This window comes from Aethalodelphis obliquidens, unplaced genomic scaffold (genome assembly GCF_003676395.1).
Source record: "Aethalodelphis obliquidens isolate GAN/ISIS:26980383/991018 unplaced genomic scaffold, ASM367639v1 scaffold990, whole genome shotgun sequence".
NCBI lineage: Eukaryota > Metazoa > Chordata > Mammalia > Artiodactyla > Delphinidae > Aethalodelphis > Aethalodelphis obliquidens.
Window position 1 is genome coordinate 880 of NW_020838901.1, and position 7,522 is coordinate 8,401.

The 7,522-nt window shown below is 45.0% G+C and overlaps 1 long non-coding RNA gene across 1 annotated transcript; it reads right to left on the reverse strand.

The window, feature by feature from the left end:
• Nucleotides 1-5,770: 5,770 nt before the first annotated feature.
• Nucleotides 5,771-6,675, reverse strand: LOC113616949 (uncharacterized). The gene is made up of 2 exons (XR_003431455.1): nt 6,394-6,675; nt 5,771-6,236 (listed from the first exon to the last, which is right to left on the reverse strand). It is a non-coding gene; the product is annotated as an uncharacterized LOC113616949 (long non-coding RNA).
• Nucleotides 6,676-7,522: the final 847 nt, after the last annotated feature.

Sequence of the window (7,522 nt, forward strand, 5' to 3'; positions counted from 1 at the left end):
ATATATATATATATATATATATATATATATATATATATATATATATATATAACTGACTCACTTTGCTGTACCCCTGAAACTAACACAATATTGTACATCAACTATAGTCCAATAAAAATGGTTTGAAACTCATTTTGGCTTCCTTGATTCTTTGTCTTTATTTCTACTGTGCTTATTATTCTTTCCTTGTAATTCCTTTATCTTTGCTTATTATGAAATCTTTTTGTTGATTTCCTTATTTTTTCTCCATACGTCAAGCACAGAAATTTCTGAAAACATAGACAAAAATAAAGAGTTAACAAAAGGCATAACGGCCAGTCATATTTTAGCGTAAGCATAATTTTGGTGTAAGCACTCTTCTGTGCATATACACGCCCAACGCACACACAGACATGTCTTTTTGGAAGAAAAAGTCTAATATTAAATATAGTTTCGTAGTTGTCTTTTACCTTTCATTTGATATTCTGTTGTGAACCGTCTGTCGTGTCAAATGCAGAGCTCTGACGTTTTCTTAAGCAGTCAAGAAAAACCTTTACCCCAAAGAAATCACACTCAGAGCCTCGAGGAGCAGAAGACATGTAGTCAGGGTCCCGGCTAGACGCCCACTGGAAGCGGGCTTCGGCCCACGTTGGGCGTGAATCTCGGGGGCGGGGACTCAGCGTTCATTTGCATAACCAGAATGAAATGCGATATATGTTCAAGTGAAAGCCATAGTTTTCCTTTAAAGCAATTATTTCAAAGAATGAGACTTCAGTCACTTCACTGGAAAGAAGTTTTGCAAGCTCTTGACCCGAGCTTACGTTCACCCTCAGTACAAGTGGGGTCAATCTCCCTGGCATTGTCTCCCGAGGCCACCCCCCATAGACGCCCTCACGTTTCTCCTCAGCAGGCGGGAATCTTCCGTGGTTTTCGAAAGATTCTCGCCTGCTGAGGACGAAAGCAGAACCAAGCTTCCTAATTTTTGGAGGCCTTGCGGAAATAAGCAGGGCTGATGTGTGTGTGAAAAAATAGACCTACGAGAAAGCTTGTCGTTTGGACAACTCGTCAGCCCTGCCACTCTCGGTGCACAGACTCAGGATTCATTCTGGTTTCGTTTGGCTTTCTTACGAAGGTATTTCTGCGTGGGTCTACCGCCTGGGAAGCAAGGGACTCGTTGGCCGCCCGGAAGCACTCTGCGAGCCGCAACCGCGACCCGGTGAAACTGGAATTAAGGAAAAGCCTGAGGAGAAGTTGTCAGCGACTCAGGCGTTACCATGACGCCTTTGTGCTGGAAGCGCCGCGGGCTTCACCTAGGCTCCGGGAGCTGCATTTCTCGCGGTGGTAGTACTGCTTTTCGTGCTTTTCAATCTCCCGAGTCCGATTCTCCGTGTAACGTCGTTTTCTGCACGTGGAAGGTTATGTAGATGGGTGAATTCCTTCTTTGGTTTCCTGTTGTCTTCCGCAAGATGTAATGTTTGCGAACCCTGCAGATGTTCTCGCGTTACTGTGGGTGCTGCTGTTCCGTGTGCCTCTCGGCTCATCACGGACTGTTGTATTTCCGTTTTCTGTTGATAGACGTTCGGCTTGAGTGCAGCCTCAGGCCCTCTCAACACTATGAGAGATGTTCTTGCACGTCCCACCTAGTGGTACGACGGACATGGCCTTCGATTTAGCTTCCATTTTACTAAGTAGTGGTGATTTTCTTCCTAAGTAGTCATACCATTTCAGACTTCCTGTGAGAGAAATTGATCAAAGTGTGTACTTCACTTTTCATTTCTCTAATGCCAATTTTTGCTTTTTCGTCCAAAGAGATTGTAGCAGGGTACCCTCGCCAGCACTATATCAACATTACGTTGTTTTTCACATGCTGAGCAACTCCTGCTGTTTTCAGGCTTTTACAAATTTTTTTTTTTTTTTTTTTTTTTACAAATTTTAAAACAAATAAATTTATTTATTTCTGGCTGCACTGGGTCTTCGTTGCGGTGCGCGGTCTTCTCCTTCTGGTGGCTTCCCTTGTGGCGGAGCTGGGGCTCTCGGTTCTCCTTCTGGTGGCTTCTCTTGTTGCAGAGCTGTGGCTCTCGGCGCGCGGGCTTCAGTAGTGGTGGCTCGTGGGCTCTAGAGCGCAGGCTCAGTAGTTGTGGCGCACAGGCTTAGCTGCTCCGGGGCATGTGGGATCTTCCCAGACCAGGGCACGAACCTGTGCCCCTTGCATTGGCAGGTGGATTCTTAAGCACTGCGCCACCAGGGAAGTCCCTCAGGCTTTCACAAGTTTTGACCATCTGGTAGGTATCAAATCCGTCGTTTAAAGCGTCGGCATAGAATTGCACTGTGTGGATGAGCCATCACTTGTTCTAATCAAGGCATGTAGATAGTTTCCAATTTTTCTATTTTATAATCAAAGCAGCGGTTGTCCAATTACTTCCTTAGAATAAATTCCAGGAGTGGAAATGCTGGACTGAATGTTCCACACATGAAAATTTTTGATCCGTATTACCGAGCTGCCATTCGGCAAGCTTGTACAAGTTTATATTGCCATCTGCAGGATTTGCGTGCCTTTCCCCCCATACCCGTTTCAAAAGCAGCTTTAAAAAAAAAATCTAAGTGATGTATATACCTAATTTTAAAGGTCAAATGACGCAAGGCTTTCAGGAGAGCAAAACCCCAAACTGCTTTTCCCCATCCCAATTCCCACTTCCCAGAAACCACCAGTTTACATCCTTAGCCGTTTCATCTGTCTGCTTCTCTATCTCATAATACGCTTCTACTGCTCTTTCTTCATTTTGTTTTAAACTGTGGCAGACTCAGCTAGTTGCCCACCCTGATACCAATTTCTTCCTCAGCCTTCAAAGGTAGGTCAGAATTCCTGAGCCTTTCCAGGGTTCTGAAGCATTAAAATCGCCTGGTCACCACCTGGCTGCTGTTAGCTGCTCTCCTGAATTTTTTTCAAATAAATTTTATCTATCATCTATCTATCTATCTATCTATCTATGTATCTACCTATTTTTGCCTGAATTGGGTCTTCATTGCTGTGCGTGGGCTTTCCCTAATTGCGGTGAGTGGGGGCTACACTTTGCTGCGGCGTGTGGGCTTCTCATCGCAGTGGCTTCTCTTTTTGTGTGCAGAGTATAGGCTGTAGGCGCGCGGGCTTCAGTATTTGTGGCTCGCAGGCTCTGGAGCACAAGTTCAGTAGTTATGGCGCACGGGCTTAGTTGCTCCGGGGCCTGTGGGATCTTCCCGGACCAGGGCTGGAACCTGTGTTCCCTGCGTTGGCAGGCGGATTTTTTTTTTTTTTTTTTTTCTGTACGTGGGCCTCTCACTGTTGTGGCCTCTCCTGTTGCGGAGCACAGGCTCCGGACGCGCAGGCTCAGCGGCCATGACTCACTAGCCTAGCCGCTCCGTGGCATGTGGGATCTTCCCGGACCAGGGCACGAACCCGTGTCCCCTGCATCGGCAGGCGGAGTCTCAACCACTGCGCCACCAGGGAAGACCTGGCAGGCGGATTCTTAACCACTGCACCACCAGGGAAGCCCTGCTCTCCCCCTTTTGTCAGTATGAATTTATCATTTTTCCTTTATTCCTTTACTGTCATTTAGTGGGGTTTTGTGGATGGCGTGGAGATAAATGGATGTATTTAATCTACCATTTTCCACCTGAATTCTCAAGATCCTGTAGATTTTATTTTTTATTTTTTTATTGTGATTTTTTATTTTGGCTGCACCACACAGCTTGCGGGATCTCAGTTCCCCGATGAGGGATGGAACCCGTGCCCCCTGAAGTGGAAGCTCAGAGTCCCAACCACCGGACGGCCAGGGAATTCCCGATAATGTAGATTTTAGAAAAATGAAAAGAAACCCTTTGAAAACGATTCCAATAGTATCTGTTTTACTAAGGCTCTTCTGAAAATAGGATAACATTGGGGACACGGGATGGACCTTAAACCACATGCAATCCCACCCTTTTCTTTTACGAAGGACGCAGCCGAGCGCCCCCTCGTGGAGTATGTTGCCCAAGCCAGTCTGACTTGTCCCTCGGGCCTCTTTGCCCTGGGCCCAGAGCTTCACCATCCTGGCGGGCCACCAAGGGACTCGGGGAGTTTCTAAAAATCCCATGCCCAGGACTCCACCCTGGGCCAATTAAATGATTCTCTCAGGGTGTGGGGATTGGGTATCAGCGTTGTTTAAGCTCTCAAGTGGTTCTCAAGTGCAGGATCACTGTCCTAGGCCAAGAAACTCACTGATTTAGCCCACCGGTAACAGCACGGTAATATCTGGGCAATAAGACGTCCAGCCCGTGCCCTTGTTATGCAATTACTTTTGTGTGTTGTCCCGATTCGGAATGGTGTCTATTTTCATGCCTTAATTTCACAAGCCTGTATTCTGTTAATTTGATTAACAAAGAACACTTTATGCTAACTTTGCTGGCGGCATTAATATCGCACTCCCCTGTGCCACACTCCTTTAGCAGAGGCATACGATTTAGCTTAGTCCTCACATCACATTTACACCCTCCAGTAAGTCTTCATGAGAGAGTGAAAACTGTCGAGTGATGTGGCCACTTTTCTCTCTCTGGATTTTTGCATCGTCGGAGTGCAGCAATGGCAGAGAATTTTATGCACTTAATGGCTATTATTGTGATTAAAATGTGGATACTTCAGTCGTAGTCACCAGAATCCGCCATTATGATGAACTGATCTAATATCTCTATTTATTAAGTCACAGGCTGGGTTCCATCCTCCCCCACCCCACCCCACCTCCAGCGTGATTGAGAACAGGCTTAATTCCTAGAGGGGCTCGTCAGCCTCGCTGAGTTTTAGTTCTGGCCTGCAGATAGCATAGTCATCACTCATTATGGTTATCAGAGGAAACCAAGGTGGATCGATATATATCATGACTACTGGAGGAGGGGAAACTCCAACAGGTTTAGAGTAAAGGATGTGCTGAAGGGATTCCCTGATGGTCCAGTGGTTAGGACTCCTCGCTTTCACTGCAAGGGGCATGGGTTCGATCCCTGGTCGGGGAACTAAGATCCCACATGCCAAGCGGCATGGCCGAACAATAAAAATGAATAAATCCTGCAGAAACATAAAAAATAAAAAAGATGAAATCTTGCCATTTGCGACAACGTGGATGAACCTTGAGAGTGTTATACTCAGTGAAATAAGTCAGACAGAGACAATACCGTATGATTTTACTCATATATGGAAGATAAGAAACAAACAAACAAAACAAGAGAAATGGACAGACCAATACAAAGAAAAACAAATGCGTGGATACAGAGAACAGAGCAGTGGTTACCAGAGGGCAAGTAGGAGGAGGGCCAAATAGGGAAAGGGGATCAACTGTATGGTGATGAATGGAAACTAACGTTTTGGTGCTGAGCACGCTGTAGTGTGTACAGAAGTTGAAATGTAATGTTGTACACGTGAAACTTATAATGTTATAAACCAGTGTTATCTCAATGAAAATAAACTACAAGAACCCCTGTAGGGAGCCGAGGACTGGCAGGAGCCTGAGTCCCTGGCTGCTTCCTGGAGTGCGTGCCTTGCTCACCTTCCTCTGGACTTGATCGACGTGGAACAGAATAAGGACCCAGTTTAGACCGCTGTAATTTTGCGTTTTCTGTCACATGGCATCAAACTTATTCCTAAATCATAGACATTATATATACCTTTGCTTCTAGGGAAGAAGAGGGTCTGATGGTCTGGTGCTTTTTCACCCGCCCTCCCACACCACAGGGACAAAAGGAGAATCCTAAAAGCTTCCAGAGAGAACAGACAGGTCACACACCAAGATTCAAGAATCAGAATTGCATTAGTTTCCCAACAGCGACACTAAAAGGTAGAAGGCAATACAGCAATGCATTCAAAATGCTGAAGGAAAACTTTCTCCAAACCAGAATTTTATACACAACCAAAGTTTAGATATGGAACGAACTTAAGAGTGGCTACGTGACCTGCTTTGGTGATTGGAATGTGGGCAGAAGAGACACGTGTCACTTCGGAGCAGCAGCGTGAGGGTCATCTCTGGTTAGCCGCATCCTCTTCTCCTCTGGCTTGACACTGGTGATGCTCCAGACAAAAGCTGCTCCATCCCCTGGGTCCGGGGACAAAGATGAGGCGCAGCACAGAGCTCCAGGCAACCCATGAGGGACATGTAACACGCCGGAGGAGACATGTTTCTTGTTGGAAGCCAGCGAGGTGTTGGGGCCGTATGTTACCACATCATAACTTAACCTCGGGTGACATACAAAGGGGTGACCTAGAAAAGAGAAAGATATGAGATAAAGGAAAAGGGACCCACCAGAGGAAAAAGAAGGAAGATCCCGGCACAAGAGGACAGATGGTCCATATTGGAGCAGGAGGGCATAGGATTCCTGCAGGGATGTTTCATGAAGTAGATAAAATGACTCAATTACCTGAGGTGCTGGAATATATTGAGAGTAGAGTAACATTTCCAGCAGAGACTCTGGAAAAGAAATGGGTAATAGGTGTATAGAAAATCAAGCAAATGAGGACTAAGACAATTATCAACTCAGAGACAAAAGAAGAGTTGGAGCGAAGTAATGTATTCATAGGACACTGGATGGCTAGGTTGTGAAAAATATTCTCATGGAAATAATGTAAAAATAGATTAAATTAACAAAATTAAAACAACTATATCAGGGGAAATGCTTCCGTGTGTGTGTGTGTGTGTGTGTGTGTGTGTGTGTGTGTGTGTGCTGGAAAATTTTCTGTAATTTTTTTAAACGTCTTTATTGGAGTATAATTGCTTTACAATGGTGTGTTAGTTTCTACTTTATAACAAAGTGAATCAGCTATATGTATACATATATCCCCATATCGCCTCCCTCTTGCATCTCCCTCCCTCCCACCCTCCCTATCCCACCCCTCTAGGTGGTCACAAAGCACCAAGCTGATCTCCCTGGGCTATGCGGCTGCTTCCCACTAACTCTCTATTTTGCACCCTAATTCTTTCTTAACTCTCTCCGTTCCATTTTGTTTTCGCTTTCTGGACTTCCTTTAGTTAGATGTAGTACATCCTGGAACGAACCCCTAGTTTTTGTCTTTTCGCTCCCAGCTTTCTACCTCCTGTTTGGCTCTATTTTCTAAAAGATGGTCTCGACTGTATCTTCCAATACTTGTAAGGAAGTTTTGACCTATGACCTCCCGTTGCTGCCCCTTATCATACAGACACTCAGTAGGGAGGAAGGAGAGGAATGATACTGGATGTGGAGCCAGCCTGGCGGGCCGCACTTTTATATCTTTGTTTATATCCCATATCTCATCCCTAGTGTTATTCGCGCCTTCTTCTTTTCCTTGATGAAATCTTAAAACAAATAAATCATTTGCGGGGGCTGAATTGGCAGATTGCGATGGACATATACACACTTCTATATATAAAACAGGCAACTAATAAAGACCTAATGTATAGCACAGGGCCCTCTACTCCATACTCTGTCATGGCCTATATGGGAAAGGAATCTAAAAAAGAGTGGAGATATATATATATATATATATATATATATATATATATATATATATATA